A 14,823-nucleotide genomic window follows, 5' to 3' on the forward strand; every position below is an offset into this window, starting at 1 on the left:
GTGAGGACTAGGCCCTGAAGCTAACAGTCTGGTATGTGAGGACTAGGCCCTGGAGCTAACAGTCTGGTGGGTGAGGACTAGGCCCTGAAGCTGACAGTCTGGTATGTGAGGACTAGGCCCTGGAGCTAACAGTCTGGTGGGTGAGGACTAGGCCCTGGAGCTAACAGTCTGGTATGTGAGGACTAGGTCCTGAAGCTAACAGTCTGGTATGTGAGGACTAGGCCCTGGAGCTAACAGTCTGGTATGTGAGGACTAGGCCCTGAAGCTAACAGTCTGGTATGTGTGAGGACTAGGCCCTGAAGCTAACAGTCTGGTATGTGAGGACTAGGCCCTGAAGCTAACAGTCTGGTATGTGAGGACTAGGCCCTGAAGCTAACAGTCTGGTATGTGAGGACTAGGCCCTGAAGCTAACAGTCTGGTATGTGAGGACTAGGCCCTGAAGCTAACAGTCTGGTATGTGAGGACTAGGCCCTGAAGCTGACAGTCTGGTATGTGAGGACTAGGCCCTGAAGCTAACAGTCTGGTATGTGAGGACTAGGCCCTGAAGCTAACAGTCTGGTATGTGAGGACTAGGCCCTGAAGCTAACAGTCTGGTGGGTGAGGACTAGGCCCTGGAGCTAACAGTCTGGTGGGTGAGGACTAGGCACTGGAGCTAACAGTCTGGTATGTGAGGACTAGGCCATGAAGCTGACAGTCTGGTATGTGAGGACTAGGCCCTGGAGCTAACAGTCTGGCATGTGAGGACTAGGCCCTGAAGCTAACAGTCTGGTATGTGAGGACTAGGCCCTGAAGCTAACAGTCTGGTATGTGAGGACTAGGCCCTGAAGCTGACAGTCTGGTATGTGAGGACTAGGCCCTGGAGCTAACAGTCTGGTATGTGAGGACTAGGCCCTGAAGCTGACAGTCTGGTATGTGAGGACTAGGCCCTGAAGCTAACAGTCTGGTATGTGAGGACTAGGCCCTGAAGCTAACAGTCTGGTATGTGAGGACTAGGCCCTGAAGCTAACAGTCTGGTATGTGAGGACTAGGCCCTGAAGCTAACAGTCTGGTGGGTGAGGACTAGGCCCTGGAGCTAACAGTCTGGTATGTGAGGACTAGGCCCTGAAGCTAACAGTCTGGTATGTGAGGACTAGGCCTGAAGCTAACAGTCTGGTATGTGAGGACTAGGCCCTGAAGCTAACAGTCTGGTATGTGAGGACTAGGCCCTGGAGCTAACAGTCTGGTATGTGAGGACTAGGCCCTGAAGCTAACAGTCTGGTGGGTGAGGACTAGGCCCTGAAGCTAACAGTCTGGTGGGTGAGGACTAGGCCCTGGAGCTAACAGTCTGGTATGTGAGGACTAGGTCCTGAAGCTAACAGTCTGGTGGGTGAGGACTAGGCCCTGGAGCTAACAGTCTGGTATGTGAGGACTAGGCCCTGAAGCTAACAGTCTGGTATGTGAGGACTAGGCCCTGAAGCTAACAGTCTGGTATGTGAGGACTAGGCCCTGAAGCTAACAGTCTGGTATGTGAGGACTAGGCCTGAAACTAACAGTCTGGTATGTGAGGACTAGCCCTGAAGCTGACAGTCTGGTATGTGAGGACTAGGCCCTGGAGCTAACAGTCTGGATGTGGGGACTAGGCCCTGAAGCTAACAGTCTGGTATGTGAGGACTAGGCCCTGAAGCTAACAGTCTGGTATGTGAGGACTAGGCCCTGAAGCTAACAGTCTGGTATGTGAGGACTAGGCCCTGAAGCTAACAGTCTGGTGGGTGAGGACTAGGCCCTGAAGCTAACAGTCTGGTATGTGTGAGGACTAGGCCCTGAAGCTAACAGTCTGGTATGATAACAACACCCACCCGTAGCACGCGCTCCAGCAGGTATATCTCACTGGTCATCCCCAAAGCCAACACCTCCTTTGGCCGCCTTTCCTTCCAGTTCTCTGCTGCCAATGACTGGAACGTATTGCAAAAATCACTGAAGTTGGAGACTTATATCTCCCTCACTAACTGTAAGCATCAGCTATCTGAGCAGCTAACTGATCGCTGCAGCTGTACATAGTCCATCTGTAAATAGCCCACCCAATCTACCTACCTCATCCCAATATTGTTTTTATTTACTTTTTTGCACACCAGTATTTCTACTTGCACATCATCATCTGCACATCAATCACTCCAGTGTTAATTTGCTCAATTGTAATTACTTCGCTACTATGGCCTATTTATTGCATTACCTCCTCACTCCATTTGCACACACTGTATATAGACTTTTTCCTATTGTGTTCTTGATTGTATGTTTGTTTACTCCATGTGTAACTCTGTGTTGTTTGTGTCACACTGCTTTGCTTTATCTTGGCCAGATCTCAACTGGCCTACCTGGTTAAATAAATGTGAAATTAAATAAATAAATAAAAAAGTAACACACACTAACACACACTAACACACACTAGGGAATAAGGTACCATTTGAGACACAGCCAGTGTTCCTCCTCAGTGACTTGTTCTCTCCCGCTGGTTAATGTAATGTGTTTTACAGACTAATTAACTGTGACATGTACAGATGTAGGATCTTAATTTGATCAACCTGGTGCAGGAGAACTTTCAAATGTAAAACGCGTATTGTATTTGAGGTTTAAAAAGGCTTCTAGAGTTTGTAATTTCCACTTTGAAATTTCAGACTTGATTTTCCCTTAAAAAAAAATTCAGCCCTTACAAAAATGTCCATTAATTATAATCCACATAATAATTCACATGTTCTGTTGCTGCATGATTATTTTCGTGCTGTAGGAAACTGGCTCAAATTTAGATCCTACATCTGTAGAGAGGGAAAGATGACACAAGTTTTAACGGTTGAAGGGCGTGTGTAAAAAAAAATGTCGATGTTTCGGTGGTGACATCCTACATATTTCACATGAACATAATCAATATAGGCCTATAAATAATCTATCACAACTTTATAACGCGCAATGAGGTCTATCTTGAATTGCTTACTTCTTCTTCTCTTTCTTTTAATACTCATCAACCGAAGCTAATTTTAACAAGGAGGTCTATGGTGACCGAAACATGACATTTTTTGTAACACTGCTGTTTGTACCCCTTTTCAGATACACCCCAAACCAACCAACACCCCAAACCAACCAACACCCCAAGCCAACCAACGCCCCAAACCAACCAACGCCCCAAACCAACCAACACCCCAAACCAACCAACACCCCAAACCAACCAACGCCCCAAACCAACCAACGCCCCAAACCAACCAACGCCCCAAACCAACCAACGCCCCAAACCAACCAACGCCCCAAACCAACCAACGCCCCAAACCAACCAACACCCCAAACCAACCAACACCCCAAGCCAACCAACACCCCAAACCAACCAACGCCCCAAACCAACCAACGCCCCAAACCAACCAACACCCCAAGCCAACCAACACCCCAAACCAACCAACGCCCCAAACCAACCAACGCCCCAAACCAACCAACGCCCCAAACCAACCAACGCCCCAAACCAACCAACGCCCCAAACCAACCAACACCCCAAACCAACCAACACCCCAAGCCAACCAACACCCCAAACCAACCAACGCCCCAAACCAACTTTGAATGTTGCAGAACGCTCCAAATTACAACCCCTGTTAAAAATCAGTCTGGTAACTACAATACCTTTTACAAAATTCTATTTTTTCTAACTACAAAAACTCCCATTAGTTAACATGGTGTTTCAAAACTAAACGTCATTGCATATGAACAATTAACTAGTTTTATAAAAGCTGAATTACTCAAATGTTGTAAAAAAAAAAAAAAAAAGAACTTGTAAAATTCAATACCTGTTGTTTCCTATATTCCTATAAATGCTTTTTTTTCTCCACTGATAAAATAAGCCATTTACAAGAAACTGGCTCGCAAGTTTCCTATGTCTGCCAACACTTAAGTCTCCATAGATGTGGTAAAGAGGTCAAAGGAAGAGGTCAAAGGAATGGAGACCGGGCGGAATAGAAAGACACCGGATTGGAACACATTCAACAAAGCTGATCTAACAAAAGTGGATATTCCTCAAATCCGTCATGATTGATGTATCGTTACAGGCTCAAAATAAAGTCTGATTTTGATATATTTGGCTGTTTTCACTGCATAACATGTACACACTGTTCCTTTTCAGGTTTAGATTAAGTGACCACTAGATGCTAACCCCTGTTCATGTAAGCTGGTTAGCATAGCTAGCATACAGAAATCAGTGGTGGTAGTCAACGTCTTTTTTTAAAAACTGCAATGCAGTTGATTGGTGATGATGACATCAACATGTATTGGGGTTGACCTCCATACCATCATACTCTGATTTTTACCTCAACATAGTGTGGAAGACACAAAGAAACAGTAGCCTAAAATGCAGGCTAATTTATCTGTAGGGGGGAAATGAAGAGACACGTTTCCATGGCAATTTCATTGTTTAGGTTCCATAGACCTCTTTACTGCATCTATGGCTTCCACAACTACTGACCATAACCACACAACTACTGACCACAATTACTGACCATAACCACACAACTACTGACCACAACTACTGACCATAACCATACAACTACTGACCACAACTACTGACCATAACCATACAACTACTGACCATAACCACACAACTACTGACCACAACTACTGACCATAACCACACAACTACTGACCACAACTACTGACCATAACCACACAACTACTGACCACAATTACTGACCATAACTTCACAACTACTGACCACAACAACACAACTACTCATCACAACCAACTACTGACCACAACTACTGACCATAACCACACAACTACTGACCACAACTACTGACCATAACCACACAACTACTGACCACAATTACTGACCATAACTTCACAACTACTGACCACAACAACACAACTACTCATCACAACCAACTACTGACCACAACTACTGACCATAACCACACAACTACTGACCACAATTACTGACCATAACCACACAACTACTGACCACAACTACTGACCATAACCACACAACTACTGACCACAACTACTGACCATAACCACACAACTACTGACCACAACCACACGCGCAAATCTACTAACCACACAACTACTGACCATAACTACTGACCACAACTCGTGACCACAACCACACAACTACTGACCACAACTATGTCTCTAGCTAGGTAGCTCTGTCTTTTAACAAATATAGACTAACTAGCTAGCATGTCGTCCTTCAATCTAATTTAGAAATATAGCTAGCTATGTAACTAGCAAGCCAGGAATACCGCCATTTTAGACTGCCAACACTCAAGTTTATAGTAATGACAATGACTTCTACCACTAAATACCAGGGTTCAAATCCTGTCTGTGGTAAAATTGTTTACCTTTTTACTGTTTTACCACTGTCTATCGCTCCTTTTTCTTTATTCAACAACTTAAGTATAGAACTTATGACTACTGTTGGGTTAAGGTTTATTTTTTATTTATTTATTATTTATGAATTTACAATCCACCATACAGTATATTGTTTTTGAAAATATATATATTATTTTCAATGTATATATATTTTTAAATATATTTTCCCCTAACCCTACCACTCCACCCCTAATTGGAGTAAACTAATGGACAACAACATTGAGGCTTCTACTTCCTGGTTATACATACTATATTATATATATATATATACTATAAACATTTTACAGACAGTATATTTTACATGAGTTATCTTTTGTTTGTTTTTAGTCCCACCCATCTCTCTGAAGACCATTCAGTTTTGATTTCTAGAGGCCATATATTTTTCCACTGTTCTGTGTTCGAAAAAGTTCTGAACCTTTCTATTCTCAAAGTTTCTACAGATTGAAAAATTAAAGATACACGTCCTCCGAAACATGACCCGACTAACCGCGCTCCTTAACACCCGCCAGCTTAACCCGGAAGGCCAGCCGCACCAACGTGTTGGAGGAAACACTGTTCAACTGGAGACTGGGGGTCAGCCCGCAGGCACCCGGCCCGCCACAAGGAGTCGCTAGGGCGTGACGAGCCAAGTAAAACCCCGCCGACCAACCCTCCCCTAACCCGGGCGACGGTGGGCCAAATGTGCGCCGTCCTATGGGACTCCCGGCCACCGCCGGTTGTGGCATCTGAATAAAGGGAGAGGTTGTAATCTGAATAAAGGGAGAGGTTGTAATCTGAATAAAGGGAGAGGTTGTAATCTGAATAAAGGGAGAGGTTGTAATCTGAATAAAGGGAGAGGTTGTAATCTGAATAAAGGGAGAGGTTGTAATCTGAATAAAGGGAGAGGTTGTAATTTGAATAAAGGGAGAGGTTGTAATCTGAATAAAGGGAGAGTTGTAATCTGAATAAAGGGAGAGGTTGTAATATGAATAAAGGGAGAGGTTGTAATCTGAATAAAGGGAGAGGTTGTAATCTGAATAAAGGGAGATGTTGTAATCTGAATAAAGGGAGAGGTTGTAATCTGAATCAAGGGAGAGGTTGTAATCTGAATAAAGGGAGAGGTTGAAATCTGAATAAAGTGAGAGGTTGTAATCTGAATAAAGTGAGAGGTTGTAATCTGAATAAAGGGAGAGGTTGTAATCTGAATAAAGGGAAAGGTTGTAATCTGAATAAAGGGAGAGGTTGTAATCTGAATAAAGGGAGAGATTATAATCTGAATAAAGGGAGAGGTTGTAATCTGAATAAAGGGAGAGGCTGTAATCTGAATAAAGGGAGAGGTTGTAATCTGAATAAAGGGAAAGGTTGTAATCTGAATAAAGGGAGAGGTTGTAATCTGAATAAAGGGAGAGGTTGTAATCTGAATAAAGTGAGAGGTTGTAATCTGAATAAAGGGAAAGGTTGTAATCTGAATAAAGGGAGAGGTTGTAATCTGAATAAAGGGAGAGATTATAATCTGAATAAAGGGAGAGGTTGTAATCTGAATAAAGGGAGAGGCTGTAATCTGAATAAAGGGAGAGGTTGTAATCTGAATAAAGGGAAAGGTTGTAATCTGAATAAAGGGAGAGGTTGTAATCTGAATAAAGGGGGAGGTTGTAATCTGAATAAAGGGAGAGGTTGAAATCTGAATAAAGTGAGAGGTTGTAATCTGAATAAAGGGAGAGGTTGTAATCTGAATAAAGGGAAAAAGGCCATTCTTGAACACAGGGTGAGCCGTTCTTACTAATCTGATAGAGAACCAGTTCGGATTTCAGTATAGTTTTTGTATGACTGAGGCCTTTAGTGAGGGTCTGTTTTAATATTTTATCATTTCTGCCCTCTGAATTCATATTCATTATATAAACAGGCCATTTAATTTTGTCTTGCTTGCCGTTCCAAATAAAGTGGAATATTTTGTGCTCGTATAATTAAAAAAACAAGTCGTTAGCTGTAAAGTGAAGGTTTATTTAATTATAGCAGTTTGAAGACTACTCTCTCACTCCACAGGCTCTTTGCTATTCTTACAACCCCACTGCTCTTACATTGTGGAAGCTCCCTCCTTCGATCTGTCTCTCTATCCCTCGCTCTCTCTCTCTTCCTCGCTCTCTCTCTATCCCTCGCTCTCTCTCTCTCTTCCTCGCTCTCTCCAGCCTTCTCTTAATTCCTCTTTTCTCTCTTTGTATCCCTGACACATCTCTATCCTTCTGTCTCTCTCTGTCTCCCTCTCTATCACTCTCTCAAGCTGTCTCTATCCTTCTGTCTCTCTCTGTCTCCCTCTCTATCACTCTCTCAAGCTGTCTCTAAGTTTTAAAGGAATACTGTTTGTTCTTCGCTCTTTTCTTGTGGCAACAGGTCACAAATCTTGCCGCTGTGATGTCACACTGTGGTATTTCACCCAATAGATGTGGGAGTTTATCAAAATTGGATTGGTTTTGAAATTCTTTGTTGGTCTGTGTAATCTAAGGGAAATATTTGTCTCTAATATGGTCATACATTGGGCAGGAGGTTAGGAAGTGCAGCTCAGTGTCTACCTCATTTTGTGGGCCGTGTGCACATAGCCTGTCTTCTCTTGAGAGCCAGGTCTGCCTACGGCTGCCTTTCTCAATAGCAAGGCTATGCTCACTGTCTGTACATAGTCAAAGCTTTCCTTAATTTTGGGTCAGTCACAGTGACTGTTTAGGGACCCTCTGTTTAGGGTCAATTGGCATTCCAGTTAACTCTGTTTTTTGGTAAATTCTTTCCAATGTGTCAAGTAATTATCTTTTTGTTTTCTCGTGATTTGGTTGGGTCTAATTGTGTTGCTGGGGCTCTGTGGGGTGTGTTTGTGAACAGAGCCACAGGACCAGCTTGCTTAGGGGACTCCAGGTTCATCTCTCTGTAGATGATGGTTATGTAATGGAAGGTTTGGGAATCGCTTCCTTTTAGGTGGTTATAGAAATGAACGGCTCTTTTCTGGATTTTGATAATTAGTGGGTATCAGCCTAATTCTGCTCTGCATGCATTATTTGGTGTTCTACGTTGTACACGGAGGATATTTTTGCAGAATTCTGCATGCAGTCAACAATTTGGTGTTTGTCCCATTTTGTGAAGTCTTGGTTGGTGAGCAGACCCCAGACCTCACAACCATAAAGGGCAATGGGTTCAATAACTGATTCAAGTATTTTTTTGCGATATCCTAATTGGGATGTCGAATTTTATGTTCCTTTTGATGGCATAGAAGGCCCTTCTCTCAGCTCGTTCACAGCTTTGTGGAAGTTACCTGTGGCGCTGATGTTTAGGCCGAGGTATGTATAGTTTTGGAAGGTATGGTATGCCGAGGTATGTCTAGATGGTATTCGTGGTCCTGTCAACTGGATCTTTTTTGGAACACCATTATATTTGTCTTACTTAGATTTACTATCAGGGCCCAGGTCTGACAGAATCTGTGCAGAATATCTAGTTGCTGCTGTAAGGCCATCCTTGGTAGGTGACAGAAGCACCCGATCATCACCAAACAGTAGACATTTGACTTCAGATTCTAGGAGGGTGAGGCCGGGTGTTGCAGACTGTTCTAGTGCCCTCGCCAATTCGTTGATAAAGATGTTGAAGAGGGTGGGGCTTAAGCTCCATCCCTGTCTCACCCCACAGCCCTGTGGAAAGAAATGTGTGTGTTTTTTGCCTATTCAACCGCACACTTGTTGTTTGTGTACATGGATTTTATAATGTTGTATGTTTTACCCCCAACACCACTTTCCATCAATGTGTACAGCAGACCCTCATGCCAAATTGAGTCAAATGCTTTTTTGAAATCAACAAAGCATGAGAAGACTTTGCCTCTGTTTTGGTTTGTTTGTTTGTCAATTAGGTTGTGCAGGATGAATATGTGGTCTGTCGTACTGTAATTTGGTAAAAAGCCAATTTGACATTTGCTCAGTACTTTGTTTTCACTGAGGAAATGAACTAGTCTGCTGTTGATGATAATGAAGAGGATTTTCCCAAGGTTGCTGTTGACGCATATCAAATTTGTCTCCACTTTGGGGTGATCAATCATTGGTTCCAAATATTGGGGAAGCTAAGGAGGATGTTAAAGAGTTTAAGTATAGCCAATTGGAATTTGTGGTCTGTATATTTGATCATTTCATTGAGGATACCATCAACACCACAGGCCTTTTTGGGTTGGAGGGTTTGTATTTTGTCCTGTAGTTCATTCAATGTAATTGGAGAATCCAGTGGGTTCTGGTAGTCTTTAATAGTTGATTCTAAGATTTATCTTTGATCATATCTATGTTTTTGCTGTTTGTTCTTTGTTATAGGGCCAAAAAGATTGGAGAAGTGGTTTACCCATACATCTCCATTTTGGATAGATAACTCTTCGTGTTGTTGTTTGTTTAGTGTTTTCCAATTTTCCCAGAAGTGGTTAGAGTCTATGGATTCTCTCTCTGTCTCTATCCCTCTCTCATTCTCTATCCCTTTCTCTCTGTGTCTCTATCCCGCTCTCTCTCATTCTCTATCCTCTCCCTCTCTCTCAGCAGCACATTATAATCATACATGCACCCAAATAAGAGCAGATTACACGTTAAAGAAAAAATAATTCAATATTTATTTGCCGTATAAACATCTTGCGTTGTTTTCCATATAACTATACAATACATAGGTTTTAACATCCTTCGACATCAGGAAGTATCAACTGCCCTGCTGACAGTTTTATGCACATTATCTTTTATACAGCATACAGCACACATAGAAACAGCTATTGAACGGGTATGAAGCTGTTACAAGATGCAGAAGATGCATTGTCAAAAAAATCCCTGAAAATTCCCTCAGTGAGGTAAGATACAGAGCCTTCACAAAGTATTCATACCCCTGGACTTATTCCACATGTTGTTGTGTTACAGCTTCAATTCTAAATGGATTAAATAAATACAAATTCTCACCCATCTACACACAATTACCCATAATGACAAAGTGAAAACACATTTTTAGAAATTTTCGCAAATCTTTTGAAAATTAAAATATCTCATTTACATAAGTATTAGCACACCCTTGGCAGTGATTGCAGCTGTGAGTGTTTCTGGGTAAGTCTCTAAGAGCTTCGCACACCTGGATTGTACAACATTTGCCCATTATTCTTTTTGTAATTCTTCAATCTCTGTCAAATTGGTTGTTGGTCATTGCTGGACAGCCATTTTCATGTCTTGTCATAGACTTTCAAGCAGATTTAAGTCAAAACAGTAACTCGGCCACTCAGGAACATTCAATGATGTCATGGTAAGCAACTCCAGTGTAGACGTGGCATTGTGTTTTAGGTTATTGTCCTGTTGAAAGGGGAATTCATCTCCCAGTATCTGGTGGAAAGCAGACTGAACCAGGTTTTCCTCTAGGATTTTGCCTGTGGTTAATTCTATTCTGTTTATTTTTTATCACAAAAAGTATTTTTTTAAAGTGCCAATAACAAGCATACCCATCAAATGATGCAGCCAACACCATTCCTGAAAATATGAAGTGTGGTACTTAGCGATGTGTTGTGTTGGATTTGTCCCAAACATAGCACTTTGTGTTCAGGGCAAAAAGTGAATTGCGTTGTCACATTTTTTGCAGTTTTACTTTATTGCCTTGTTGCAAACAGGATGCATGTTTTGGGATATTTTTTATTCTGTACAGGCTTCCTTCTTTTCACTCTGTCATTTAGGTTAGTGTTGTGGAGTAACTACAATGTTGTTGATCGATTCTCAGTTTTCTCCTATCACAGCCATTAAACTCTGTAACTGTTTTAAAGTCACCATTGGCCTCCTGGTGAAATCCCTGAGAAGTTTCCTTCCTCTCCGGCAACTGAGTTAAGAAGAACGCCTGTATCTTTGTAGTGACTGGGTGTATTGATACACCATCCAAAGTGTATTTAATAACTTCACCATGCTCAAAGGGATTTTCAATGTCTGCAGTAGGTGCCCTTCTCTCTAATTCCACTTTGACATTATGGGCTATTGTCCGTAGGCCAGTATTGTCCGTAGGCCACACAAAATCTTAATTTAATACATTTTTAAATTCAGGCCGCAACACAACAAAATATGGAAAAAGTCAAGGGGTGTGAATACTTTCTGAAGGCTCCGTAAACATTTATCATTCAGTTTCGTTCTTCTCCTCTTTTCCCTGGCCTCTCTCACTCCCTCCATCTCACGGATCCAACACACTCTTAGGTCTATGTCCCATATTGCACCCTATTCCCTATATAGTGCACTAATTTTGACCAGAGCTGTTTGAAACTTGGTCAAAAGTAGTGCACTATATAGGGAATAGGGTGCAATTTGGAACGCATGCTTAGTTAACAGGAAGAAGCTACAATAAAATTTCAACAACAAAAAAAATACAAATATTCTTGTGTTTTGTCAAATATACAAACAGAGAAAAACACTTATGGTTTTTCTTTCATCGTTACAAAGACACAAACACATGAAGCAGCTTGAAATCAAGGATTTTCTCTTAAAAACAAAAGAATGTAAAAAAACTTCGGCACTGAAATACATTTCAACCCATGTGTCCCAAATGCCACCCTATTCCCTACATAGTGCACTACTTTAGACCAGATCCCTATGGCACCCTATTCCCTATATAGTGCACTACTTTAGACCAGAGCCCTATGGCACCCTATTCCCTACATAATGCACTCCTTTTGACCAGAGCCCTATGGTGCCATCGTCAAAAGTAGCGCACTATAAAGTGTGCAATTTGGGACGAAGTGTGATCGACTTGTCCACGTTTTCTTTATTGTTGTGACTTGGGTTCAGACTCCAAACTGATAAAAGTCCTATCGAGTATGTAAAATACTCATCGTTATCTGGATTAATGCTATATAATTATATTTTCGGAGAAACAACTTTTGCATATCAGCTTTAAGATATAATATATTGAAAAGGCCACAGGAATTAGACTGAATAGGACAGAGCACATTACCAAAACCAGAACTGAAATCGTTGAAGAAGAAAGACATGTGGATGTAATGAGCTAGGTGATAGGTCCAGAATAACGCTCAGATATAAGTGCAGCTTGTCTCCTAGCTTGTCTCCTAGCTCGTGTCCCAGATATGTTCGCGTTATCGTTCCACTCCAAAGGCTAAACATAGAACACAAGAGGATAAGGAGTGGCATGTTAGCACAAACAGACTGGCTCCCGGGCTAGGTGTTGAGATGTGAACAAACTGCTGTTACTAATAAGAGCGGTTTTGGTGGGTGCTTATATCTGTCCTATTTCACACGTGTATTAATAGGCGCGTGTGTGAATTGGGAATGTGCTTTTTTTTTTTTTTTGTTGCATATCCCAACTCTCCCTGAGACGACCCCAGAGAGTGGGGTTCATGGCCAGGGTCTGCCAATATTAACAGCGACCCTGGAGCAATTAGGGGTAAAGTGCTCAAGGGCACGTCGACAGATAGTTCAAACCCTCGAGCCGACAAGGTGAACAAACGACCTTTCGGTTACTGGCCCAACGCTCTTACTGCAAGGCTACCTACCACCGTTTTAGCCTGGGTGCCCGTCTGTTTTTGGCTTTTGTAGGGAACAAATATTCCTGGCTTGACAACGGAGTCGGTGTAACAGGTTTTCCCCTGTGCATTCCCTAACAGTATAGTTTTCTTCCTCACACGGCGTCAGCTGGAGAGGAATGTTAATGAGGCTCACTCTGTTACATTGGCAAGGTAACGCACAGATGTGGGACCCAGGCTAGCAAACCAAAATGAAGCCCGGTACTTTGGACACTTCAGATGAAGGAAAGGTAGATTCAGTGCCAAAGCAGAGGGTAACGTTTCCGCCAGGTACAGGTCTAGAATCCGCCTGTCCTACCCTAATCCTAACCATTAGTGGAGAAAATGTTAAACTGACCCCAGATCAGCATTAAGGGGCAACTTCACCCTACAAAAAGAAAGTCAGCGATACAGCTGTATTTACGTGTAGAATTCTAAATTCGAGAATTGTTATAATTATCGTGAAAAACAGAGTAACACAAACAAATGTATAAAATACTGTTGATATAATAGTACAGAGTAAAATAACCTCATCTGAAGACCCGTTAAAGACAAAGGCCGTGACCCAATAGGCAACCTATTCGCTATATAGTGCACTACTTTGACCACAGTAGAGCACTAGAGGAGTGCACTTTAAATAGGGAATAGGGTGCTATTAGTTGTCCGTCATTACATGTATATTTTTGATTTATATTATCATTAAAAGAACAAATGTTTATTTTTATTTTTTATACAGCGATATTTTCTAAAAGTGAGATACAAAGAGTATTGAACAGTCAACGATAGAGAAAAGAGTTGTATTATAAGGTTATAGAATAAGGCTAGCGGAAAGCACCCCTGCTCTCTGGACCAGTCTCATGTAACAATGTCACCAGAATTCCTGGTTGGAGATTCACGTAAATCAGGAAATACAGCAAATCTCCAACCAGAATTCCTGGAAAACTTGGGAAATTTACCAGAAATGTCCAAACCCTTAGTCATAAATCCTCCTAGCTACATACTGTATGCTGCTGTATGTTATCAGCTACAGCTTATAACCCGTTATAAGAGCTTATAACCTCTCTATACTTGACAGACAGCAGTAATAGTAGTTAAAAACAGTTCTCGTTGTCCGACTTCCAGCTGGTAAATAAACAACATCCAACAAAACTGCCAAATAGCCTGGTACCAGTCTGTTTGTGCAATATCATGCCAACTTGTCATGCCAAACAAGAGGTAAGGAGTGAAATGAAATTGCACAAATTGACTGGTACCAAGGCCTCTTCCTAGGGTAGTCACCTGCACACCACTGTTGGACAACACACAGTAGATTGTTCATGTATAGAACATAACATAATATATAATTTACCTTATATTTTATTCATAAAGTCATAATTTAGTGTAATGTAATATAATATTCATAATATCGCCAAGGCTTGCGGGGTGAATCGACCCAGGATTTAAAACTCTCTCTTGGGAGAGGAAGTGAGGTTCTTTACTGAGACAAACAGATCCATGACTTCGTCCCCCCAAAAAATTGGCACCCTATTCCCTACGTAGTCCACTAGTTTTGACCAGAACCTTATGGGTCCTAGTCAAAAGTAGTGCACTATATATAGGGAATAGGGTGCCATTTGACATGCAAAACCCATCTTTTCATATGCAGTTAAGGAACAATAAGCTTCACCCAGCCAGTCCCAGCCCACAACATGGCCAGACCAGCTGCAGGAGCTAGTCTCTGCCTAGGACTGCCTCTACACCACACCCTCTCTGTGCTAGTCTCTCCCTCTCTCTCCTCCCTTCTCCCGTTCTCTTTGAATCTATCTTTCTCTAGAGTACTAGTTTATGTGCCTAGAAGTGATATAGGCTTCACCACTGTGCAAACTGCATTAGATCATCGTTACAAACATAGAAAAAAAATAAAATACAAAAAAACAACCAGAATATTATGAAAAGTAATTTTC

This window comes from Salvelinus namaycush, unplaced genomic scaffold (genome assembly GCF_016432855.1).
Source record: "Salvelinus namaycush isolate Seneca unplaced genomic scaffold, SaNama_1.0 Scaffold328, whole genome shotgun sequence".
NCBI lineage: Eukaryota > Metazoa > Chordata > Actinopteri > Salmoniformes > Salmonidae > Salvelinus > Salvelinus namaycush.